Raw genomic sequence first — 27,328 nt, forward strand, 5'->3', positions numbered from 1 at the left:
ATCTGGGATTCAAAGCCATGATTCCGTGAACAATGGCCATGTTAGAAATATGTACTGTGTTGCTTTTTTTTTGGTCCCTGTGCACATTCTGATGAGAAGTCCCCATATTTAGATTTGTTTTGTCAGTTCACTTGCACTGTTGATTATTATTATTACTTTAACCCGGGAGTAGAGTGAGTCATGATTAACGGCAGAATGCTGGGAATAAAAACGTAATTGTCAGTTGATGTACGTGAGTGGCATAAGATGGTTCCTGCTGGGAGTAAGTTTTACTCTAATGTAAAAAAGTCACTCAAGTAACTTGTGCTTTTCAATTAAACTCCGTGGCACAATAAAAGGAGCAAAATATGGCTGCTGGCATTGCATTAACGTTATGAATATACCCTTAAATGAAAATTGCCCATGTAAGCACAAACGGGTATGGGAAATCTGAGTGTAGGATGCAATTCTGAAAATTGTAATAGCCACTCCGTTACCAAATAGAGACAGATTTCAATGTTGTCATAGTTCGTGCCAGCAAGTATTAGGTTTAGAGAAAGAAGTTCGCAGTGGAACCCAAGAATTGAAATAATCTATGTGTTATGGGACATTTAACCTGGTAAAACTATCTTCTAATAGGGCACAGGTCAGAAATGTAAGAATCAGTCCATGATGGCCCACTTGTGATCACAGCAGAAAATCACATCAGTTTTTCCTTAGATCGTCTATGGATGGAATGGATTCATACAATGAAGTAGTGATAATTAATACATATGAACTACAGACCTCAACCTGAATAACTTTAGTAACACAACATTATAAACCAACTATACTCCAATTCAAAAAAAAAATAAAAATAAAATGGTAAAAAAATAAATTCTACATGTAAATTGTTAAAAAAAAATTTACCAGCCATAACACTGAATTAAAAAAAAATAATAAAAAAAAACAGCAAGTCTGGGATTTCCCTGGCGGTTCAATAGTTAAGACTTCGCCTTCTTATGCAGGGGATGTGGGTTCCATCCCTGGTCGGGGAGCTAAGATCCCACATGCCTCGTGGCCAAAACACCAAAACGTAAAACAGAAGCAATATTATAACAATTTCAATAAAGTCTTTAAAAATGGTCCACATCAAAAAACATATTAAAAAAAAAAAAAGCAAGTCAAAGAAATTGTCCAGTGTGGTCACCTTTATATAAATATCAAAAGCATGAAAAGCCAAATAACATATTTATCTTACTAGTATATGGACCTATAAATGCCTATATACCATATGTAAACCTATTTGAAGTATCTGATACTTCAAGCACATTTGAAGTTCATACAGATGAACATGTACACGAGGCGATGGGAGAAAACAGGAGAAGCACGCCTCCTTCAGCTTTGGCTGCTCAGTGAAACCTTCCGGCAGAAATGCGAAGCTGGGGCTCTGAGTCTTCAGAGAAAAGTGCCACGTGGAGGAGCAGTCTGGGACGAAGGCGTGGAAATGGGAGGGAGACCACAGCGCCCTGGGAGGTATAAGAAAGTCGATGTGTAGGGCTGGGGTGTGCGGGGAGATGATGAAAGGGGATGGTGAGAGACGAAGGATGGAATGAACACGCGGGTGAGATTTCACTCCACATTTCGTGAGTATTCAGTGTGTCCCGGGCACCGTTTAGGCGCAGGTTGGGGCGTGGCGGCTGTTCAGATCCAAGGGCAAAGGGTCTGACCTTACGGACTCGGAAGTTACATCCTTGAATCATTTTGCTTTATCTTATTTCATTTCGGACCCTCCCCATCCTCAGCCAGGCATGCTGGCGACAACCTAGGGAAGATTCAGAGGAAGGCAGAGGCCCACGGCGGGGAGGCTGCGTGCTGTGCAGACACGATGCACATCTGAAAAGAGCAGGCGCCCGGCTGATGACCAGGCAGCAAGGACTCCGATCCTTGGTTAAGACGAACCCCAGGGAAACAGGTGCGGTCAGAGGAACCCCTGGAGGTGGGAGTGTGCCTCATATTATGGTGAGAAGAATGTCACTGGACACCGAATAGGATATAATGGGGGCGAAACTTCTGATCTAATTTTGACACTTCTACTCAGCAGATCTCAGCCAAATTTGCTGTCTTTTTTTATGATAAGAAAGCGTAAGAAAGAGAAAACATCGTGCCTTGGCTAAAAAGATACTGTGGCCTTTTAAGACAATAGCATATGCACGGACACACACCACTATATTTAAAACAGGTAATCAACAAGGACCTACTGTAGAGCACAGGGAACTGTGCTCACTCTTCTCCGATAACCTACATGGGACAAGCAACTGAAAAGGTACAGACACATGTGTGTGTGTCACTGAATCACTGTGCTGCACACCTGAAACGCACACAACATTGTAAATCAACTCGACGCCAATCTAAAATAAAAACGGAGTTAAAAGAAAGACAATAGCATGCAATGAGACGGTGACAAAAGAGGAGAGAAAAACACCCCATGGTGAATTGTTTCCATTTGGTGTCAGGGAAAGGTTTAGTACGTAAGAAGGACAAGGTCAATTATAGATTCGGTTGAAGATTTAACCCAACTACAAGAAGCGGTCAGGAGAAGGGCAGCCTCAAGCGGGTTCTCTGTTAAAATTGGACTGTGTATTATATTTTAGATGGAAAAGGACACGCCTATTCAAATTACTCTGCAGCATTCCTAGTCAGAGGTGTTAGGACCAGAAAGCACCATCCATGTCCAGGGGCCTGGAACGGAAGAGGTGATGTCTACCTGCATGAATTCAAGCCTCGTGTGTGGCCAAGGGGAGGTACGGAAATGTAGCCCAAGGAAAGCGCTGGAGAAAATAAAAAGATTGATTTCTCATAGTGGACACAGATGAGAAGCAAAGGAACATGGTAAGGATGAAGGGGACGCAGATCAGAAAGAGAACAAGAGGCAAAACAGATTTCCTTCAGAAAGAACAATGGCCCCATTGGATACCATACTACAGAACTCATCCAAGGGAGGTAACACAAGCCTGGGTTATTCTGCTTACATTTTTCAAAGACCGTGGCTCAAAATATGGATGTTCATAACTATGAAGAATGAATTAAAGCATCCCCAGTATGTGACTGTGCTTGAATCGTCCATGGTGTAGACATATGCAATTGTGAGAAGAGGAAACAGGACCAACCCTTTCCAATCATTATTGTAAGAAACTAAAGGTATAAAACCAGTACGAGAAGAGCACAGCCCGGAAGGTTGCATGTAAGAATGCACACGCCAGTTGAACGTACTTATAAACTACAGTTACAGGAAAAGTCAGTAAGCCTACAGGAGCATCTCTGCCAAAGAATGGAGTCGGGCATGTAACACTCAGAAAGCTAAACACAGAATTACCCAGCGATCCAGCAATCCCACTCCTAAGGACATACCCTAGGGAAATGAAAACACCTCCACGCAAAAATGTGTACATGCATGTTCATAGCAGCATTATTCACAAGAGTCCAAAGGTGAAAACACCCCAAATCTCTATTAACAGATGAAGGGATAAACAAATCACGGTATATCCGTACAATGAAATATTATTCAGTCTTAAAAAGGAATGTAACACTGATACGTGCTACAGTATCCATGGTTCTTGAAAACACGATGCTCAGTGAAAGAAGCCAGTCACAAAAGGACACAGATTGTCTGATCCCATTTACATGAGACATGTGCAGATTTACACGTTAAATCCACAGAGAGGGAAAGCGGATTAGTGGTTGCCAAGGGCTGGTGGGGAAGAACACAGAAACGAGGCGTGACTCCTGAATGGGTAGAGGGTGTCCTTTTGGGGCGATGAAATTATTGTGGAACCAGACACTGGGGATGGTTGCACAACACTGCAAACCTATGAAATGTCACTGAATTGTACACTTTAAAATGGTTCATTTTATGTTATGTAAACTTTATCTCATTTTTTTTTTTTTTTTTTTGCGATACGCGTGCCTCTCACTGTTGTGGCCTCTCCCGTTGCGGAGCACAGGCTCCGGACGCGCAGGCTCAGCGGCCGTGGCTCACGGGCCCAGCCGCTCCATGGCATGTGGGATCTTCCCGGACCGGGGCACGAACCCGCGTCCCCGGCATCGGCAGGCGGACTCCCAACCACTGCGCCACCAGGGAAGCCCTATCTCATTTTTTTTTTCCAAATGAAGCTCTCCTGTGTGCCACAGAAATAATATGAAACAAAACCCAACAATCTAGTAGCATCTAAGGAATACAGATAAAAGCTTAGAGAGCATTTTTTTAACAGTTTAAGACAAACAAAGGAAAAAGAATACAAGTCCTACTTTTAAAATGCCAGAGAGTGAGTTGCAGGATGTTTTTTCCTGTTAATTTCAGCTTTATTTACTTTGTAACTCTTTATGGTAAGATAATTAGAGGCTTCTTGAAAATTGCCAAAGTGTTAGTCAGGAGAGTTCTGTATACCCTCCACACCACTTTTTCCAACGTTAACATTACATCATCAAAGGACAATGATAATACCAGGAAATTATTGATAGGACACCATTAATTAAATCAGAGATCTTAGTAAGATTTCTCGAGTTTCAGTGCTAGCTTTCAGTTATGAACCGGGATTCCACATTATGTTTAGGGTCTCCTGCAACCTTTGACAGTTCCTCGGTCTTTCTTCGTATTTCATGACCATGGGTGACCCCCTTTGGAAAAACAATAGTCACTTATTTTGTATCCTGCCTATGGGGTGTGTTCACAAGCTATAAAGATCTCCAAAGAAGACCTCAAGTATTTTAACATCCAGGGACTCATCTGAGAAATGGCTGTCCAGGAAACAGGCGGAAAGAAACAGCAAAAGATCAGATTCAGGGGGCTTCCCTGGTGGCGCAGTGGTTGAGAGTCCGCCTGCCGATGCAGGGGACACGGGTTCGTGCCCCGGTCTGGGAAGATCCCACATGCCGCGGAGCGGCTGGACCCGTGAGCCATGGCCGCTGGGCCTGCGCGTCCGGAGCCTGTGCTCCGCAACGGGAGAGGCCACAACAGTGAGAGGCCTGCGTACCACACACAAAAAAGTAATAATAAAATAAAATAAAATCTTTCTTCTTCTCCTCCTACTTGGAAAATGAATTCTTTATATCTTAAGGAAAGCCCTTATGTTCAAATGATTAATAGTAGTTTAGTTGCCCAATGCTCAATTTTTCCCATCTAAGATAGCCTTTTAGCCCAGAACATTTAAAACATTCGCACCTGAAACACTAATACCTCATCCATTTAAAGGGAAAGACACAACCTTTGGGAGAATATTATAATCTTCCAAGTGTTTGTATGGAGACAAAAACTCTGTATCTATGAAATTGCCCATCATTTACAGAAATATGATTGAAAATATTGGTCTAGAAATGGAATTAAAGAGCACGCAGTTTTGTGGAGTGGGATGATGGTAAATATAAGAATACTGAGGTAGAAACGAGCTTTGCCACTTCAGCTGTAAGCACTGAAATATCACTTGTACTCTAGTAATACTGGGTTGGCCAAAAAGTTCGTCTGGGTTTCTGTAAGAGGTTACAGAAAAACCCGAACAAACTTTTGGGCCAACCCTATGAGATGTATTACAAAAAGCATACTGTTATTGCAATTTAGGTGGAAGACAGCTGGAAAATGAAGGAATCAAATATTCCCAGCTTCCTGTGGAATATATGCCAGAGGTGTAACCACTGAGTAGATTCTCAGCTGAGTAGAACTTTCAAAGACATATTTCACTCTACAAACTAGAAGCTGTCCAATTTTATAATCTCCGGTGAATATTTTCATATCCCTGAGATCTGCTGAGCTTTGGAAGGGTTGATTATTTTTTCTATCCCATCACAGCTTTGGGGGAAAATACTGTTACTTTAGAGTTGATACCTTATTTATCTTGCTCTGAGAAAGAAGGATTTACATGTATTATGATGCTTTGAAATGATTAATTAGAACTGTTACAGAAAAACGGAGTGCCTGGGTTCCAGCCACGAAGCAGACAGATTACCATTGTGCCGTTTAAGTAATACTTTATAAACCCATTTGTCACCCAGAAGAGATGTCACATGTAATCTGATTCGTTGGAGGTAGTGGATTAGGTGAAATGTACTTACATTTTCAGTAACAAGCGCAAAATAACTAACTTAACCCATTGGAAAACCGCATTTTTATCTCTTAAATCTTATTACACTCCCCAGGGCCAACAGAAGAATAGGTATTTGTATTTCAACTGACATCTGGAGGGGCTAATGTCACGATTAACTACCACAAATTTTAGTCACACCAGCCCCGTTTAGGCAGTTTGCTTGACATAAGAGGACCTGTATGGCCATATCCACAGTATATAGTTATCCACATATGCACTTGTGGCCTTGTGTCAAGGAAGCGTTTCCTTACTTGAGACAGATATTATAACTAGGAAAGCATCTACAGCAAAGGCTCTGAATGTCGGATTAACCAACAGTTCTTAACAACCTTGAATGGGCAAAGCAACATGCAGTGGACAGTTGCCATATTTTGGCTTCTTAAGATCTACCACTTCTGGAGGCTGGGGAGACCAAGATCAGGGAGTTACCATGGTTACGCTCTAGGGTCTGATGAGCCCCTCTTCCTGCTTCATTTCGTGCATCCTCGCATGGCAGAGAGAGACAGGGAAAGGAAGCCAGCTGTCTCCTCTGATGTCTCCTGTTGGAAGGGAGCTAATCCCTTCATGACGGCTCCACCCTCATGACCTCATTACCTCCTAAAGGTCCAATCTCCAAAACCCATCACATGGGGGATCAGGGTTTCAACGGATGAATCTGGGGGTGGGGGGCACACAAACAATCAGTCCATAGCGGCATCTAAATGTCCTTTGTGGGAAACTGTCTTGCTCCCATTGCATGTAAACTGAGAGCAAAGGTAGATCGAGTTGGGACTTCCCTGGTGGTCCAGTGGTAGAGAATCTGCCTTCCAATGCAGGGGACGTGGGTTCGATCCCTGGTCAGGGAACTAAGATCCCACACGCCACGGGGCAACTAAGCCCACATGCGGCAGCTACTGAGCCCACGCACCTCAAAGAGAGAGCCCGCGTGCCACAAACTACAGAACTCATGCACCCTGGAACCTGCGCGCCACAACTAGAGAGAGATAACCCGCATGCCACAACTAGAGAGAAATAACCCGCATGCCACAACTAGAGAGATAACCCGCGTGCCACAACTAGAGATAACCCGCGTGCCACAACTAGAGAGAGATAACCCGCACACCACAACTAGAGAGAGATAACCCGCGTGCCACAACTAGAGAGAGATAACCCTCGTGCCACAACTAGAGAGAAACCCAAGCAGACCGCACGCCAGCACGAGAGGATCCCGCATGCCTCAACAAAGATCCCGTGTGCTGCAGCTAAGACCCAACGCAGCCAAAAAAAAAAAAAAGGAAAATAAATAAATAAATATTTGTAAAAGACCTATTTAAAAAAAAACAAAAGGCTGATCAAGTTGACCATCTCCCTTTTCGGAAACCAAATGGGACAGATGTACCCTCTCCCTGAGAGGTGGGCATCTGACCTAAGCCCCTCCATTCAGGGCATCACCTCTTGAGCACATGGCAAGGATGAGATGGATGGTCGAAACACAGTCACTGCAGACCAGTCTGCTGGAGGGAAGGCTTCCAGAGACCTCTAGAGACCTCTTGGTTACCCCCGATCCCAAGTGTTGACCTCCAACCTCACATGGATCTCATGAACCTTCTTGATAATCTTTCTACCAAATTGCAAAATGAGCTTCATTCGCTTTCAGCCAAAACCCAAACTGATACAGACATGTCCAGTTGGAAAAGATAAAAATCTGGAACACTTGCATATAACTCATCTCACGGATATAAATTTCATTCATAAAGCATGACTGTAAAGGCAAACTTTACAAGGAATTAAGTCTCTCTCATTTTAAAAAATTGATCACGTTCAACAAAACACTGGATGAAACGCTAACTCGTGTCACTTTTAAAAAGGTAAACTTTTATGTTGATTCCATGTAAATTTCAACGTGAAGATGGCTGTTGGCTGATTTGGATTAAAATTCACAATTGTGGCGTTGCCTCTGGTGGGTCAACATGAATGCCGGTTTTGGCCATCCAATGGAGGGCAGCTTCTTGTTTTTTTTTTTTTTATAAGCAGGTTCTTATATTTTTTTAATTTTTATTTATATTTATTTTTGGCTGTGTTGGGTCTTCATTTCTGTGCGAGGGCATTCTCTAGTTGCGGCAAGTGGGGGCCCCTCTTCATCGCGGTGCGCGGGCCTCTCATTGTCCCGGCCTCTCTTGCGGAGCACAGGCTCCAGACGCGCAGGCTCAGCAGTTGTGGCTCACAGGCCCAGTCGCTCCACGGCACGTGGGATCCTCCCAGACCAGGGCTCGAACCCATGTCCCCTGCATTGGCAGGTGGACTCTCAACCACTGCGCCACCAGGGAAGCCCTAGCTTCTTGTTTTGATTGCAACCGAGGATTAAAACCATGTCAGAAGATGGTACTTGTGGAATAGAATCAGAATCTCATGGTTCCCTCTGCCAGGTGACAACAGTATGTGTCAAATAACAACAGGGTTCTCCAGTGAACCTTTACTTGAGGCTATCATTCCTATTTAGTTTCCTGTATCTCCAATCTTAACCTTTTCCCCTGTGTTCTCCAAAATAAATAAATAAATAAACTAGTCAGAGAAATATTTACAAAGAGAAATCTGATCATGACCATGACTTTGACATCTTCCCATATCTTTTAGGATGAGCTCTGAAGCCCATACCATGACTTTGAGAATATGGTCCCTGCTACCGCCAAGCCTCCCCTCCCGGCACCTCTCCCTCCCGCGGTCTCTGCCCACTTCACGCCCTCCAGCCACGTGGCATTTATTTCTGTGCCTCTCACATTGTGGGGCTCCTGCCACGTGGCTCTTCTAGCCTGAAGTACCCTCAACCTCACCCCCATGCCTCCCAATCTCACTCCCACCTCCAACACCCACATTTGCAAATTTCCACTCATTCTTCCTGCCTCAGCATATCCTGTCTTTTCCCATTTTCCTTCCACATCACTGAACACCCTGCCGTTTTAGTTTCCCTGCTTCTCTTCTAAACTGTAGAGCTCACCTGGCTGTATCCTGTAGTGGAAAGTAACAGGGGTCGCTCATTCACCATTATATGCCTAAGACCTAGTGTCACTCCCAGCTCCTAGCAGGTGCCAAGAAACGTATTTGTTAATGGCACATGACTCGGCCATAAAAAATGAAATACTGCCGTTTGCAGCAACATGGATGGACCTAGAGATTGTCATACTAAGTGAAGTCAGTCAGGCAGAGAAAGACAAATATCATTTGACACTGCTTATATGTGGAATCTAAAATATGATACAAATGAACTTATCTACGAAACAGAAATAGAGTCACAGATGTAGAAAACAAACTTATAGTTACCAGGGGGTGAGGTGGGGAGGGATAAATTGGGAGACTGGAATTGATATATACACACTACTATATATAAAATAGATAACCAATAAGGACCTACTGTACAGCACAGGGAACTCTAATCAATACTCTGTAATTACCTGTATGGGAAAAGAATCTGAAAAAGAGTGGATATATGTGTATGCATAACTGATTCACTTTGCTGTACACCTAAAACTCACACAACGTCGTAAATCAACTCTACTCCAATAAAAATTTTAAAAAAGAACTGTTTGTTGTCAGCGTCCTGTTGCAGGAACAGCAAACCCTGATCTACCGATGAGCTGACAGATGGTGGGACCACCGCTATGGCCTCCGTCCATATCCTCAACCCTAAACGACTTCTGAGAGTACCACCTCTGTCACACTTGGGGAAAGAAGTCCGCCTGTTTACCAGGTATTGGAGGGTAGTTACTCCAGCAAGATGGGCTCTTTGTCACCCTCATAGAAACGTTATCATCACCCTGCCTTAAACTAGTGAGCACTCCCCATCACCGCACCGTACACAAATCCTACCACAGAGCTGTGAAAATGAAAAGGCTACCTCTACGTAAGTCAGCCTAGCACAGGACCCTGAGAACGTACACACACGTAGCTGTAACAGGAGAGAGCTACCCAGGCCCGTGGCACACGAGAGGAGCTCTCTCAGTCACTGCGAGATGGATCAGTGTTCTACAGGGATGTTGCTACCTTGAAATGTTCCGTGATTACATTCTGGGAAGCACGCTCCTTTCTGCACAGTTTTGCTACGAGAACATTTAAAATCTCTGCTTAAAAAATGGGGCCAGACTGACATGTTTTATGTGAAATAATTAGGAGAATTTGAGAAGTAGTAATTTTGGTAATTACCAAATAGTGTGATTCTTTCCCAATAAAGCATATGTCAAATTACATAAAAAAAAAATCACTAGGTTGTTCTCCCTTTAAAAGATTTTACATATGCAGAATACAAGTTTAAATATGCTAATGATTTCTCCCGGTATTGTATTTAAGTAATTGTTTTTAAAAACAAATGAGGGCTTCCCTGGTGGCGCAGTGGTTGAGAGTCCGCCTGCCGATGCAGGGGACACGGGTTCGTGCCCTGGTCCGGGAAGATCGCACATGCCGCGGAGTGGCTGGGCCCGTGAGCCATGGCCGCTGGGCCTGCGCGTCTGGAGCCTGTGCTCCGCAACGGGAGAGGCCACAACAGTGAGAGGCCCGCGTACTGCAAAAAACAAAACAAAACAAAACAAAAAACCACAAATGAGCTCATTCACTTCTTCCTGTGAAATTTCAAGCTCTGAAAGTTTCTTCTGATCTCTCCCCAGTGATTGTTTCAGACAAAAATCACATTTTTTTTTGCAAAGAAGTAGCATGGGAGAGGGTACGGGAAGTGATGCCGAGGAGTTTTGCTCCCGTGTGAAAGAAAAGATTTCTGTGCATCTGATTCGTGTAGGTGACGTTTTCCATTATAGGTCTTCTAGAAAGAGGCCTATTTGTTCTGATACGTCATCCTCATTCATCCCTGTGAACTCTGTAAGTATTTATCAGCCTTCTCATGCTTGTCCATATGTTGTTGGTAGCATGCTATTCTTGCAATACAAAAAATACCAATACAGAGCTGATGTCACAAAGCATACGGTTTCATGTTCTGTTTTGTTTATACTTCTGAGTGACAGGGATCATTACTGATTTGGGCCAATATAAATAAATGCACTCCACAGCCGTGGACAAATGAAGAGAAACTGGCTGAGGCAGGGGGAGAATTTAGGCTTTCTTCATAAATGATCCCAAGTGTCTACCTGAGCTAACTGGGAATGAGCTTCCCAGGGTAATCGAAACAACGAAAGAGACGATAAAAGTTACTCTCCTGCTATTCCAGAATGGGAATGTCTGCTGGCTCGGAGTCACAGAAACAAGAAAAGGTGGAGATAGTCTCTGTTTGTGTGAAATACAGACCATAGTCTCCACACACCTAGCTCTCAGAGAACAGTGGAGGGCTGAAGAGTTTTTGCTGAATAAACACTCCATGTCAAGGGACTGCAGTAGCCTCGTCAAAGGCTTGCTGTACACAAGTCAACGTTGGGGCTCAAAATTATGACACTGATATTAAGACAAAGAAACGCTTATATTTATAAATCATTTGAGTGATAAAGTGGTACTTCCCAGGAGAAGTAGCATGCCTACTGCTAAGGACTGAATTGTGTCTCCCCAAGTCCGTATGTTGAAGCCCTAACCCCCAATGTGATGGTATTTGGAGGCGGAGTCTTTGGGGAGTAATTAGGTTTAGATGAGGTCATGAGGGTGGAGACCCAGGATGGGATGAGTAAAGAAGAAGGAGGAGGGGCAGGAGAAGGGTGAGGAAGGCGGGGGGAGGGAGAAGAGGAGGAGGGGGAGAAGGGGAAGGAGAAGGAGAAGGAGGGGAAGCGGAAGGGGAGGGGGAGGCGAAGGGAAGGGGAAGGGAAGGGGAAGGGAAGGGGAAGAAGAAGGGGAAGGGAAGGGAAGGGGAAGGGAAAGGGGAAGGGAAGGGGAAGGGAAAGGGAAGGGGAAGGGAAGGGGAAGAAGAAGGGGAGGGGGAAGGGAAGGGGAAGGGGAAGGGAAGGGGAAGGGGAAGGGAAGGGGAAGAAGAAGGGGAAGGGGAAGGGAAGGGGAATGGGAAGGAAAGGGGAAGAAGAAGAGGAAGTGGAAGGAGAAGAGGAAGGAGAAGAAGAAGAATTCTTTCTGCACCATGTGAGGACACAGCGAGAAGGTGGTCATGTGTGAGCAGGAAGAAGGTCCTCACCAGAACTCAACCGTGTTGGTACCCTGATCTCAGGTTTCCAGCCTCCAGAACTGTGAGCAATAAATGTTTGTTGTGAAGCCACCCAGTCTGTGGTGTTTTGTTATGGCAGCCCATGCTGACTGAGACAAAATAATCCCACAATGAATTGAACACACCCACCCTCAGGTGCCCTCAGCTTTATAAATGCAGGGGTATCGGTGTTCCAGGGAGCCAGACCATATCCTGAGTTCAGCGCCCAGGTTGACTGTCTTAATAGATCCATAAACATACTGACGGTAAGGGGTGGGAGTGATCAGGGGTACTAGTCACCTGATTATGCAGAAGAAGAAACCGGAGGCCAGAGTGGTTGAGTGACACGGGTACCATCACACAACTAGTTAATGGCAGAGACTCAAACAGGACCCGCCCTCCTGACTCCCAGCCAGTATGGTTTCAACTACACTACAGCACATTAGTCCTGGGCTTTCCCTCTGTAGATGATGATGTAGAGAAGGTTTCAATAATTCCACTCACCCTGTATATGAGCAGCAGCCTATGGGGCCTTCCCAGTACAGACCACTCCATCCCCTGCCTCTTGTTTGTAGAAACACTTTCGCCTTCTAGGCCTTCCCCAAGTCCCAAAGAACAAATTTAATCATAGAAGTGAGAAATGAAGAAATAAAGGAAAACGATCAAGCAAAAGAAATTAATAATAGTTTAGTCATTAAAGAAAGCCAAGGACTCCATTCCTCCAAGGACTATAGATCATATTCCGAGCCACGTCCTTTGAGCTGTTTTGCAGATACTGAAACCTCCACCAGGGAAGAAGTCAACTGCATGCTGCCCACCGGCACGGAGACCCCAGACCGGCTGGAGCCGGAAGGCTGAGGATGCCAACTCCCGATGACCTCACCACCAACCAATCAGAACAGTGTCCACCAGCTGATCACACAGCCCACAACCCCACTCCCTCACCCTGTCTTTTAAACCCTTTCCCTGAAATCCATCGGAGACTTTGGACCTTTGGAGCATGGGCTGCTTGCTCCCCTTGCTCGGCCCCTGCAACGAACACTGCGTTTTCCTTCCCCACAACGTGCCGTCAGGAGGCTGGCTTTGCTGTGCGCGGGTGAGTGGCGCCAAGTTTGGTTCAGTAACAACCTGACAAATAAGTCAGTATGTACGTGTGTGTATGCACGCAGGACTCTGTGTATATAAGCACATCCATAGAAGTATGCACGTTTGAAAGACATGAATACAGGCCCGTTTGATAACAAATTGCCAGGAGGTAACGTTAAAAAAAAAGTCAATCCTAAAATAAGAGGAAGGTCACACCTGGATGCCTAGATCCGCTGGACTCTTGTCCCTTTCGGTGTTTCCTGCCACCAAATTGATCATCAAAAACAGAGAAACTCAACAGAACGCGTGTGACAGATTTCACTCCTTCTGTCATCAGTTTCCCTTTTGAGTTTTGGGAGACCAGACTCAGCTAACGACCCGAGAGTGTTGAATATGTACACTGTGCCATATTCTTTAAAGCTCTCACCGCACCTAAAGCTCACGACGGCCGCACAAAGGAAACACCACCCACGTTCTAGTTAGCAGATTAATAGGTCCCTCCCTCATGGGGGGCATAGAGCCCAGTAGTTTGAATTCAACTCCTTTTAATCTTCACAAGACTGACTGCCCCTAAAGCCAGAAAGTGCAGGATTTATCCCTGTGTCTCCCGAAATCACTGGTAAGCTAAACGCTCTATGCCTTGGATTGAGGAATTAAGAGCCTCTTTCTATTCTTTACTGCTTAAAAGAATGCTCTCCAAAATCGTTTCCAATATATGGGGGGCAACACGGTATGGCGGGTAAGACTCTGGGCTGTGACCTTGGCCCTGTTTACAGCACCCACCCGTCACCCCGCCCTGTTAGGTCTCTCCATGCGGGAACCTGCTCACACTGTTTCATGTTTTTGTCATCTTTGGTCTCAGCTCCTGGGGCAGAGCTGTCCAGGGATCCATCTGCCTGCTCTTGACTTTCTTTGTGAGGAAGGACTTTCTCCCATGTTGAGTCAGCTCTTTAGAAGGTAGGTCCAGGTGCTTCTGTCCTACTCAGAAAGCCCAAGGGGACAGTTTCTCTCCTCTCTCCTCTCCCAAGTTAGGGGACAGGTGTCTGACCTGAGCTACACCCATCCAGACACCCTCCCCAGGAGCCATTTTCTCATCCTGGCCTCATCTTCCCATCCTACCCCAAAACAAGGATTCCTACCCATAAAATACTCATGGGGTATATGTGAGGACACCTCCCGGGAGATATAATCTTACATATGATCTCAGGATGGAACGAAACGTTCTTTCTACTGAATTTTCAAAGGCACTGTCATTCTTTTTTGAAAGGATGAAGGCGTTCAAAGGTCTGAGAGTTCAGGCAATCGTTGGGCATCACCCCTCGGCGGAGGCTTTCATGAGCTGGCACCGTAAAGGTACACAGGCCGGCAGGAGAGAACAGAAGAAAGAGACCCGACGCAGGCTTGGCCGGAGGCTGCTTCAAGGGCCCCCTGTCTGAGACACACTGGCTCTTAATAGCTGGGGAGTAACGTGGTGACCAGGACAGAAATCAAAGTCAAGGTGGTTCCAAGGGGAACAGAGGTCAAAATGTCCACTGAGCAAAGAGACCGGGGGAAAAAGGCCAATATTCTGGGGTGGCACCTAGAGCAACAAGAAAATGATACCCAGGAAAAATGGGGGGAGATGGATTATCACGCATTTTGTTTAAAACCCACTCTTAGTAAGGCAGGCAGTGAATCCAGTGAAGGTTTGAGCATTCATGTCGTGTCAGGAAGGGTGCCCAGCCAACTGGTAAGACGCTGAAGCAGACGCCCTCCGTGTTCAAACCCTAACCACTCAGTTCACCAGAGGGGCGACCAGCTGTGGCTTCGTGGAGAGCCTTGCAAAGGTTTCCGAAATCTGGGTACGTGACAGGGAGCACGAGACTCCACGGAGCACCCTCCTATAGAGTTTCCTTTTGAAGATAAAGGATGTGGTTCATCTAGAGAGAGACAAAGCGAGAAACAGAGATCAGTAAACAGGAAGGGAGACATAGAAACAGAAAAAGACAGAGAGAGACAGGCAGAACCTGCACACATGGGAGGTCCAGAAGACGTTTCAGGCACCAGGCACCATCTCACATGCCTCATATTTGCACATAGGTTATGTTTTGTCTCAGAATTAAACCGTCAAGCTCTGCGCAAAGCATTTTTTTTTCCCCACGTGAGTTCAAACCATAAGTTTCCAACATGTGTTTCCGCTCCTCCAGCCGTGTCATCAAGCAGCCCATCTAACTGGTTACATCGATTACAAACCATCGGTGGAAAAAAACAGCCACAGGGGTCTCCAGAGGAGTTCTGGACTTAAGGAGTGCGTCCTAAATCCCATGGCCCTTGTCTAGACCAAGAGTCAGAAAACATTTTTAGTTTTTTAAGGAACCTCCATACTGTTTTCCATAGTGGCTGTAACACTGTAAAGAAACTATACTCTAATAAAAATTAAAAAATAAAAAAAAGCGTCAGAAACCACGTTGCCAGGTGATCGCGATAGAGCTTTTGTAACCCGGCGGTAAATCAACTCCGTGTGTTCGGGCCGGTACTGACGGGGCTGCCAGCTTCACACGGGAGTCCCTCTGCATGGGACTATCTCTGCCAGAAGGGTAGGGCTGCGCGCTACACCGGGGGCTGGTGTGGTCTGCACACTCAGGGGAGTGGACACCCTAGGCATGACCCTCACTGGCTGAGGATATTCAGTGCAGCTTCCCCTCCCCAGAGCAGGGTGGCTCTGAGGTAGCTACTACCAGTCCCCCAGGGAATCTGCAGTTCCACTGAGACCCAGTGGCCCACTGGGGTAGCCCTCGTGGATGCACTCATTGGTGTGGGAGGTTGAAGTCTAAGATGTAGCCCGAGATCCCTTTCTGCTGGTGTAGAGTGCGTTCCTCTTGAGAATGCGTGGAACCTGTGAATATGGTGAATATCACTGTCTCTCTTTCTCTTTTTTTAAATAACCTATTATTAGTTTTAAGTTGTGGTACAAAACACGCATAACATAAGTTGGACCATCTTAACCATTTTTCAGTGTGCGTTTCAGTGGCGCTAAGTATATTCACGTCGCTGTACCATCATCGCCACTGTCCCTCTCCAGAAGTTTTCCATTTCCCGAAACTGAAAATCCATACCCATTAAACACTAATACCACGTTCCCCCTGCACACAGCCCTGGCAACCACCATGCCACTTTCTGTGTCTATGAATGTGATCCTCTACATACTGCACTGAGGTCGAATCACACAATGTTTGTCTTTGTGTGTCTGGCTTATTTTACTGAGCATGATATCCTCCAGCTTCACCCATGCTGTAGCCTGTGTCAGGATTTCCTTCTTAGGGTTGAATTTTATAAATACTGCATTTCGCTTATCCACTCTTCTGTCAGCGGACACCTGGATTGCTTCCACCGTGTGGCTGCTGTGGACAAACATTACTTTTAAGATTTTTTTTTTTTTTTTAATGCGGTACGCGGGCCTCTCACTGTCGTGGCCTCTCCCATTGCGGAGCACAGGCTCAGCGGCCGTGGCTCACGGGCCTAGCCACTCCGCGGCATGTGGGACCTTCCCGGACCAGGGCACGAACCCGCGTCCCCTGCATCGGCAGGCAGACTCCCAACCACTGCGCCACCAGGGAAGCCCAAACATTACTTTTATAATCCTGTGGTTTGATTTCTACCCCCATGCAAAGGAATACCGAGGCTGAGGGGGTGGCGTAACTTGTGCACACAAGCCGAGAAGCAGCTTCCACACCCAGGACTGTCTGCTTGCACCCCCTACCCCTTTTCTCTCCATCTTTCCGTACTTTTTATTCCTACGGAAGGGTGTTGTTGTTGTTTTGCTGTTGTTTGTTTCAGCGTGAGGATCAACAACGTGAATGCCACTCTGTTGGCTAGGTTCCTCACTGGTTGACTTTTGAGTCCATCAACTACCCTGGGTGGGCCTGACCTAATCAGAAGAAAGGTAGAGTCAAAAAGATAGGATCCTACAGGCCTGGAAGAAAGGAAATAGCCATGATGAGAAACGACCAGGGGCTCATATGGCAGGGACTGCAGGAGCTGAGTGTGGTCCCTGGGCCACCCTGAGCAAGTTTTTGTTTTTAACCTTGGTTTGTACCATTAACATTCACACTTTCCAGAAACGTGTTGCCCTGAATGGTAGGGAACTTCTCAGGCTCCTAGATGTCTCCACTTTATGTCTATATTGTTATGGGCAGTGTGACTCTGGATGTCCCATAGGAGAGGCTGTAATCCCCCTCCCCGCTTTCCTGCCGTGATCACTGACTCACCCCGGAGGAATCGGCGTGGCAAAGGCTCCTACTTAGAATCACGGTCTCCCCAGTCAGCACACGCTGCACTAAGCTTCAGCGGGTCCCCGGCATGGACAAGTGTCCATAAACAGAACCTCGATAACCTCAGATCCTAAAAGCGTCGATGGACCTTTGTAAAAACCACGGTGCCTGTCCAGGGTGGGCGGCACGGCAGGACCTAGATTTTCTCTTTTCTCCAAGTAGTCACATACCTTGAGGTGCAAGGTGTGAAGTAATTAAACTTGGTTTTGTCGCAACATGGTTCTGTGACAAAAAATTAAAAAAAAAAAAAAGCAAGAGGGTGGTGTGAAAAACAAGCCTATTTTCAGCTCTGTGTTTTTAATCATCTGCTCTCACCCCAGGGGGCCTGCATGGGATCATCTGATTTCTTTCCCAAGCAAACAAAACAAATGAGAAGCAGTTCAAGCCTCCTGGTTTGCCAGCCCCTCATTCTATTTCCGCGTCTTTGTGCCAATGGTTGAAGGATTTCAAGGGCCTCTGGCAGCATCCCAGGGATGGGGGGTATGGGCCATATTTGGGATTTTCAAGGAAAATCAAGTTCAACAGAAAGGAAACAGCCTCTGTGGCTCTTCCAATTCTTTAGTTTGGAAGGCAGCCTATCGCCAAGACCTGGGAAAGAAGTGTTGGTGTCATCAGGATGCCAAGCATTGGGGTCTGTGTGTGCTTCCTGTGACTACCACCTGGATGTCTGTAAACAAGGGAAGTGCATCCTCTCCCGGTTCTGGAGTCCAGAAGTGCAAAATCAAGGTGTCCGGAGGCCTGCACTCCCTGTGAAGAAGGCTCTAGGGGAGGGTCCTTCCTGGTTTCTGGTGGCTGCTACAATCCTTGGTGCTGACTAGCTTGTGGCCCCCTCACTTCAATCTCTGCCTCTGTCTTTGCTTGTTCTTTTCTGTGAATACTTCTGTCTAAACCTCCCTTTCCTTCCTCTTATAAGGACACCAGTCACTGAACTGAGGGCACGAGGATGATTTCCAACCAAGACCCTTAACTAATGACACCTGCAAAGACCCTCTTTCCAACTGAGGTCCCATTCTGAGATTCCCAGGGATGTAAACTTGGGAGAGGACCCTCTGCAATCCACTACGTGATGTCCCTCTCCGTCTCTCTGTCACCTTTCTGTGGCTCTCACCTTGTCCTGACCCCCAAGGAGCTGAGAGGTCGTCTCTGGCAGGAGGAATGAAGAAGTGTGCTATTCCCAGCACAGCGTGTTATTTATAGAGTGACACTGCCCGGGGATCACATGCCTGCCCTGAGAGCCCTGGGATCACACGTCAGCCTCAGACATCAGGACAAAAGTTAAAACCCGCAGCAACGGGTTGGGGAACTGGCATCACCACGGCCGGGCTGGTGCTTCTCTGATTAATGAGGCCGACAGCAAAATACCAGGTCTTGCGTCCCCGTAACCGGGTATTGTTCTCCCACGAAAACGTATCAGCTCTGTCAGAAGCTTTGCCCCAGTTCCTTCTCTTCTCATTTGTGTTTTTTACCTTCAGGTTGGAAGGATACTTAGCAGTCCCCCTTCCCTGCTGAGTTCCTTTCTGGGAGCTGGGTCCCGGGAATCCGCAGCGCCTGTCCATCAAAGGGACGCAGATACAAAAGGTCTGCTCGGGGGCTGCCAGCCAAACCCAGGGCGGCCGTTCCGGTGCTGAGTGCACATTCAGGCTGGATTATCTCCGCTTTGGGGGACGCTGGTAGACACCAAAGGAATGTGTCTAGGACGTCACGAGATCTCGCGGCTGGTGGGCAGAAAGCAGTGGTGCTGGCAGCGACATGCCAGCCACAGCACAAAAGCAAAGAGAGACCCAGTGTATATTTTGGCCGAGGACGAGAAACCAAGGGTGATCTCTGCGGAGCCGCGGGTGACACAATTGCTGGTTTCATCTTCAGCGGGTATTGATTCAAGCCCACTGAATGACACTCAGGCATGCACGGGGGTATCACGGTGATGGAGGAAAGTGTGAGAAACGCGGAGCATTTTCCTGCCTTTCTGGTAACAGATACCTAAGAAAACCTGATAATCATAGTGATTGTGGTAAAGCTGTGGGCATATGTAGTGATTTTCTTTATAGGATCCTGCCCTTGGCTTAGAGGGAATGCATCCTTTTATTTCTCCTCACTTGGGTCTCCATCTTCAGAATCCCATCCCTCCAAAGGCCTACCGGTGCTCTTGTCCTCCCAGGCTGTTTGAAGATCAGCCGCCATCATGAACGACACAGTAACTATCCAGGACCAGGAAGTTCATGACCGACTGACTACTTCAGTGGAAACAAACGGGCATCGATGTCCTTCACCCTGGGAAGGCAACAGGACCTGAGACAAAAATTTGGGGAAAAAAAACTAGCCGAAATGCATATACAAGACCGCACCAGATGTCATCTTTGTATTTGGATTCACAACCCATTTTGATGGTGGCAAGACAACTGGCTTTGACATGGTTTATGATGCCTTGGATTACCTGGAGAAGAATGAGCCCAAACCCAGGCTGCAAGACATGGCCTGTATGAGAAGAAAAAGAGGTCCAGAAAACAGCGAAAGAAACTCAAGAACAGAATGAAGAAAGTCTGGGGGACTGCAGAGGCCAGTGTTGGTGCTGGCAACAAGAGGAGTAAAGATTCTGCCGTGGCTGTATCGGTGGAGATGTGAGCAGCCTTTTATGAGAGGATTAATAAACTAAGATCTTTTACATGCCCCCCCCCAAAAAAAGGTCTACCTGTAATCAAGTTGGACGGCTTTTGTGGCCTTAAAAGTGCTGACTTGACTTAAAGGTGCACACTCTGATCTCCCCACTCAGATCCGAGCAGATGTGTGGTTAGATCACAGAATCACCGTGTTCTATTCCCTCATTTATTCCTGCATCCACTCATTCAGTATTTTCTGAGCACATGCTACTAAGAAGTTGAACATTTATGGAGGGTCAAGCAAGTGTAGGCAATGAGCTAGGAGCTGGGAGGATAGAGTGCAGTAAGATACGTGGTTACGAGAGAGAAGGCATCCCGCAAGGTGCAGGCATTGGGGAAGTAAAGCAGGGTGGCCTGAGAAAGGCTGGGAGGACAGAGGAAAAAACCTAGAGAATGTGACTTTAGACCCAAACGATAACTGAGAGGAGAAGAAGCGAAGGACATTCTGGGTGGAGGCGTCAGCATGCCAACGGCCTTGAGACATGTAGTAGTCAGGATAAGCTAGGTTATGCTGCTAAAAAAATAATCCATAAAATATCAGGGGCAAATTGCTACAAAGCTCCATTTCTTTATATATATATATATATATATATATATATATATATATATATATATATCTTTATTAGAGTATAATTGCTTTGCAATGTTGTGTTAGTTTCTGCTGTACAACAAAGTGCATCACTATATGTATACATATACCTCCATATCCACTCCCTCTTGAGCCTCCTCCCTCCCTCCCTATCCCACCCCTTAGGTCGTCCCAAAGCAGAGCTCCATTTCTTACATCACAGTCTGATGGGAGTCATGGGGTCTCCCTGTGCCCTGGAGCTACGTTATCTGGAACACGTGGCCTCCAGAAACACCTTGCAGGGAAGAGAGGGAAGGAGGACATGTACTGGCTACTTGCCATCTGCACCTGGACATGACATGTGTGGCTCTGCTCACAGCTCAGCAGGCAAAACTAGTCCCCTGGCGCTACCTCCTTACACGGTGGTCTAGGAAATACAGCTGAGCACATGAGATTTGGTGAGCTAACTGTCTAAGCTACGTGCCATGAATGACTTGTACCCCACCAAATTCACATGGGACTGTATATCGCCGTAATGTGACCGTATTTGTTTGTTTGTTTTTCACGTTGTTCACACCTATACTGCAAGTTTGGAAATGCATATTTTCAAGCAGCCGTACAAAAGTATTCATGAAGAATGCATAATCTCTGAAAATTGTGAAAACATCCCTGCTACCAATACATTTCCAAATACAAAACTGACTACCGTATTGTTACTTCTGTGTAGCAGGAGAAGTTCATGCACTAAACAGATAAAATTCTTTAGGTGTGAATGGTATGAATGACAGTCTTCTTTTTTTTAAAATTTCTTAGTCGTTTGGGATCCTTAAGCATGCAAGCCTCAAAGAGGAGGGTCCACGAAGGAACAAGGGTTGTCTTACGGCAGCTAGTACAAGTATGGAACGCTTCGCGAATTTCGCAAATTTGCGAGTCATCCTCGCACAGGGGCCGTGCTCATCTTCTCTGTATTGTTGCAATTTTAGTATATGTGCTGCCGAGGCGAGCATACTCATGTGGCTGTATCTGGACATGGGGTTTTGCGGGAGGTAATTAAAATTAAATGAAGTCATGGTTTGATGGGATCAATGTCTCCCACAGTTCTCTCCTTCTCTCCCTCCACTGTGTGAGGACACAGCAAGAAGGTGGCCCTCTGCAAGGCAGGAAGAGGGTCCTCACCAGGAACCAAGTCATCTGGCACGTCGATCTTGGAGTTCCAACCTGCAGAGCGGTGGGAAAATCACCTTCTATTGTTGAAGCCGCTTAACCTATGGTGTTTTGTTATGGTACCCGAGCTGACCAGTTCTCTCTCACACCAGGCAGGAAGAGGCTGGCTACTTTGGGAGCTGAAAGCCAGACCGAAGCCCTGGGGGCCAAGGGAGTGAGAGAGAGTATTCCATCAAATGAAGCTGGAACAGGAGTGGAAGCCCATGTCATGCAGTGTCACAGGGCCATTGTGACAAGTGCTTCAAGCGTAACAGGAAGAGAGCAGAGGGGTGGCTTTTGCAGGTTTCAGAATCTCTCCCGTAAGCCAGAGTGGATCTAGGGACCATCTTCCTGAGGATGAGCAAGGTGGTTTAGGTGGGGGTCATGGTCATAGAGGGAGATGGGTGGGTTGAAGAGCTTTCAGGAGCTGGAGGAATGGAACCCAGAGATCGACTCTACACTGGTGTCGAGCAAGAGAGAGCGAAGGAAGTACCCCACCTTCCTAGCCAGAGCACTTGTGGCGGTGCCCTTGACCAACATGGGGACCAGGGGTGCGGGACAAGTCTGCTACTGGACACCAGTCTAAGGGAGGGAGGGTTTCCAGTCAGAGAATCCACAACGCACACCACTGCGGGTCTCTCGCTGTCACTCTGCCAACACTTGTTGTTGAACAAATGGATGAAAGCAAACAGGGACGTTAATAAAGCACACGCCTTCCCCATGGGTTGTGTTCCGGGTGAGGGTGAGAAGCAAGGAGAGAAGTGCATTTGTAAATTAATTGATGAGGAAATTCCAGTACGGTGCAGTGGTTAGGACTTGGTGCTTTCACTGCAGGGGCCCAGGGTTCGATCCCTGGTTGGGGAACTAAGATCCCGCAAGCCATGCGGCACGGCCAAAAAAAAAAAAAAAATTCAAATCATAAATTAATTGATGATTTCAAGGATTTAGTCTTTAGTAGGATGTTGTTTCGTCTTAGTCTCATTTCTTCTTCTGTGGTTGACTTCTAGTTTCATGCCGTTCTGTCACGGATTTAGTCTTTGCACAGACATGTTAAGTAACCTCTTACGTGCCAGCCAGGCACTGTGTGAGGCTCCAGGGCTTAAAAAAAAAAAAAAAGTCAAATAATATGCCCGCCTTCCCCTGAGTAACTTTATAGTCTAGAAGTGGAAAGGGACAAATAAATAACAAATCATAACGTGGTATAATGACAACTAGCATGGTGTGGTCAGGATGCTGGGAAAGAGCTGCGAAGGGGCAGCTAAATAATTAGGGTTCGGTAAGGTTTAGTGAAGGCAGACTATATTGAAGGGAGTTTTGTTGAAAGAGGAGGAGTTGGATAAAGAATGTGGGAAGGGTGGTTCGGACAGAAGAAAGGGCAGAAGCAAAGACAGAGAAGTGTGAGCCAGCAAAACTCAGCAGAGACTCATGGGTGAGGCTGCAGGTAGGGCTGGAAGCTGCCAACCCTCAGACTGCAGATGAAGAGTTAGGACGTAGAAGGCCAAGGGCGTCACTTGGGAGAACTTCCCGCAGCAGAGTGATCCAAGTTACAGCGATGAGAGTGACTGGAATGTTGGAGAAACACACTGAAAGCCAGATGGAAAGTACACTGGAGAAAGACGACGAGTGAGGAAGTTAGTGGCAATCCAGGTGGGAGGAGCTGAGACTCTGGATGAAGCCCAGGGCTGTAGACATAAAAGCAGAGAGAAGAGAGCAGACTCGAGGGATATTAGAGACAAGCACAATCTAGGATTAATACCGGGCTTGGGAAGTGTGGCGAGTGAGATAAAAATGTCCAAGTCCTAATTTCTGGAACCTGTGAATATGTCACTTTACATGGTAAAAGGGGCTTTGCAGATGGGATCAGGGCAAAGACCCTGAGATGAGGAGATGGTCCTGGATTATCCAGGTGCCCCGAAGTCATCCCAGGGGTCTTTAGGATTGAAAAAATGAGGCAGGGGCGTCAGAATCGGGGAGAGATGCAGATGGTATGGTGTTGGCTTTGCAGGAGGAGAAGGGGGCCATGAGGTGAGGGATGAGGGCATCCTCTAGAAACTGCAAAAGGTAACTGCTGGATCCTTCCCTTGGCCCTTCCTTAGGGAAGCAGTGCCAGGGACAACGACAAACTGTCTTTGACACACATGGGGTTTGACGGGGACATGCGTGGTGGGCAGCTGGATATTGGTCCAGAGTCCTGAAGCCAGATCTGGGCTGAGGATAGAGATGGGAGCCAGGCTGAAGCTTAGGCTGTTTGAGCCTGCCTCTGAATGCCTGCATGACTGCCCGCTGGCTGTAGAAAACCAAAAATAGCTGCATCTGTGCAAGGCTACTGATCAACCGTGTGTGGGCGCCCTTCTCACGCTGGCTGACACGGATGCCATGTTGTTGAGGGTTCGGAGGAAAACAGAAGAAGTGAGAACGTTTGGGGAAGCATCAGTATGCACGTGCCGAGCAGTGGTTGCTTCAAGTATTTTAACCCATCAGTCATTCTTTTTCCACCCAGACAAAATTTTCCTAGCCTCCTATAAACGCGTCGTCAAGTCCTTTGTATCCTGAACACCAGGAGAAGTCCCTGTACGTTAGGGACGGTGGCCGCAGAGGAAAACAGGCAGAAGCGGAATCAACAGAGCAGTGGGTGCAGAGGGAACAGAGCAGAGCTACGGGAAGGAGGTGGAGAAGGAGAAGAGGCCCACCTCGGCACTGCTCTATGGTCGCAACATCAACAGGTGCGTTGCCTTCTCCAATTTCAGGTTTGTGCTACATGGCTGACTTGAGGTTTGCTGGATACTGGGCTCCTGCAGGCACCCTAGTGCGCCCCCGTGTTTATTCATTTCCAGGTAGATCCTGGCGCAGGGGCGGAGGGTGGTACATGCACACACACACTTGTTTACCCCCATGCCATCTACACGTGCAACACGACTTTGTATATTCTCAGAGTCCTTTCAACTTGGGCAGCCACTCACGCTTCCAGTAGCCACAGTCACCAGGAAGCCCTACTGTCCAACAGCCAACTCAATCTGATCATTCATGCTCCTTGCCTCAGACTTCTACACCTATGACTTTACAGGCCCTGAAACAAAAGACAATCTGTAGGTTCTAACATGGTCTATATTTCCTCATTCAAAAAAAAAAAAAAAAAAAAAGATGAGGGCAGAGTGGGAAGGGAGGGCTGTGCTTCTCTCTAGGGCAGGGCTCCTAAACTCTGGCACGAGTCTGAATGCAGCCTGCCGCTGTTTTTGTAAATAAAGTTGTATTGGCATAAAACCAAGCCCAGTTGTTCCTGTGTTGCCTGTGGCTGCTTCCATCCTGCAATGGTAGATCTGAGAAATTATGAAGAGGCTCTACAGCCCTCAAAGCCTAAAATATTCACTAACCGGCCCTTTACAGAAACTGTCTGCTGATGGCCCCTATAGGGAATCGAGTCTTGGAGAGCAAAGAGGGTAGCCAGTTTCCTCCTCTGTGATATGCTTTAGATACGGCTGTTTAGTATTTGCACGATTGTTACAATATTGATTACACAACCAAATAATAGAGAACAAACTTCAAGGCATTCACAGGCGCTGAGTGGAAAGAAACACAAAGGCCAAGCCAAGAGCAATGAAAAGAGGCAGAAAGAATGAGTTCTACCCTAAAGAAGAATAAAACACTGAGAAAAAATATTCACTTCCATAAGATAAATCTCTTCCCTACCTAAAAACGTCTGCCTGGACAGCTAGACAGAAGCTTCTACTTATGTTCAGGTATGCCCAATGTGCTCAGAATCTATGTCAGGATTCTGACTCCAATTTCCTTCTCCAGCATTTTTCTCTGTGATGTGAAACTAATGAAGTCTGGCGTCTTTGCAGTTCTTGAAAAAGATTATTGTTTTCACCATATCTAATAACACCTTACGGGCCTTTTGCACTGAAAACAAAAATATATCCTTGCCTGAAAACATCGATATATATTCGACTACAGTGTGGGTATTAATTCTCTGTGTTTACAGCAGCAACTTAAAAATGATTTCACTTCCTCTAAAATTTGATTATGTATTTGAACCCAGCCCACTCCAGCCTTGCTATGAAAATGGTGTGCTATGGTACACACATGTCTTTCTGGGGCATACACAGCGTGAGAAAACGTCTGTACTGATGCTGGGTCAGACCTACCAATTTGGGTGATTTCGTATGCCTCTAATTAGTTAAGATCTAGTGAATACACTTTCGCAGTGGTTTCTAATTGATGTCCACATTTGAGTGTATGTTATGTCAGTCCTGAGAGGTGGATGTCAGCTCAGAAACTTTGGTAATATCTTTTTTTTTTTTTTCCCATTCTTTAGCTCCTGCTTTGTGCGTGATAATAGCCTTTAAGAACACAAAACAGTGCAGTAGCTCTTCTTCAGTGCCAGACCTTAACAACGATAACCCTCAGCAAGGAATTCAGGGAGAAATACACTTTCAACATTTTACAAGGTCATGGAGTTACCAGTCACGTCCATTTTTCTTCATTTGTCGTGAACGTTCTAACTGTTGTATATTACCAGGCCGTCCCCATTTTCCTATTAAAATGCATATCAGGATATGGAATCTTCAAGTATTATGGGGTAAATTTTTTTTTCTATTTCTGGAAAATGGACCATTGGGATTCGTTATTCAATGCTAATGTAAGAAAAAAAAATCTCATTTACTCAATGAAAAGAAGAAAGTGGTCATAGACAAACGTGCGTGGGGCCTGGGATTGGAGTGAGAAGGTGAAAAGCAAAGCAGAAGTGTCCATGGTACCATAAGGTTAAACAGGGGAGAGGAAGCAGTTAACACAGACAGGAGACTGAGTGTTTTTCACCAAGGCTGCCTTAGGCATATAGATGTGTCCAACTGACTCCTCACGTAATAAATTTCTCTGTTCTCCACTGTTCTTTTTTCAAAACTAAATTCTTTATCAAGAAAAATACAAAGAGTAATGGAGGGTGTAGAGAAACAGGCCAAAATAAATGAAGAAATGCAGTATGTTTCTGGATGAGATTATTCAATAGTGTTTACATGTTATTTTTTAAATTAATTCGTATTGGAGTATAGTTGATTTACAATGTTGTGTTAGTTTCTGCTGTACAGCAAAGTCAATCAGCTGTATGTATACATACATCCCCTCTTTTTTGGATTTCCTTCCCATTTAGGTCACCACAGAGCACTGAGTAGAGTTCCCTGTGCTCTACGGTAGGTTCTCGTTAGTTATCTATTTTATACATAGTATCCATAGTGTATATATGTCCATCCCAATCTCCCAGTTCATCCCACACCCCCCTTTCCCCCTTGGCACGTGCTATTTTTTTTTTTTTT

General features: G+C 46.1%; 1 non-coding gene and 1 pseudogene across 1 annotated transcript; one reads left to right on the forward strand and one right to left on the reverse strand.

The window, feature by feature from the left end:
* Window positions 1–19,770: 19,770 nt before the first annotated feature.
* On the forward strand, window positions 19,771–20,210 carry LOC116747753 (annotated as a pseudogene).
* Window positions 20,211–21,713: 1,503 nt separating this feature from the next.
* Window positions 21,714–21,820, reverse strand: LOC116748151. The gene has a single exon (XR_004348172.1). It is a non-coding gene; the product is annotated as a U6 spliceosomal RNA (small nuclear RNA).
* Window positions 21,821–27,328: the final 5,508 nt, after the last annotated feature.

This window comes from Phocoena sinus, chromosome X (assembly GCF_008692025.1).
Source record: "Phocoena sinus isolate mPhoSin1 chromosome X, mPhoSin1.pri, whole genome shotgun sequence".
Taxonomy (NCBI): domain Eukaryota; kingdom Metazoa; phylum Chordata; class Mammalia; order Artiodactyla; family Phocoenidae; genus Phocoena; species Phocoena sinus.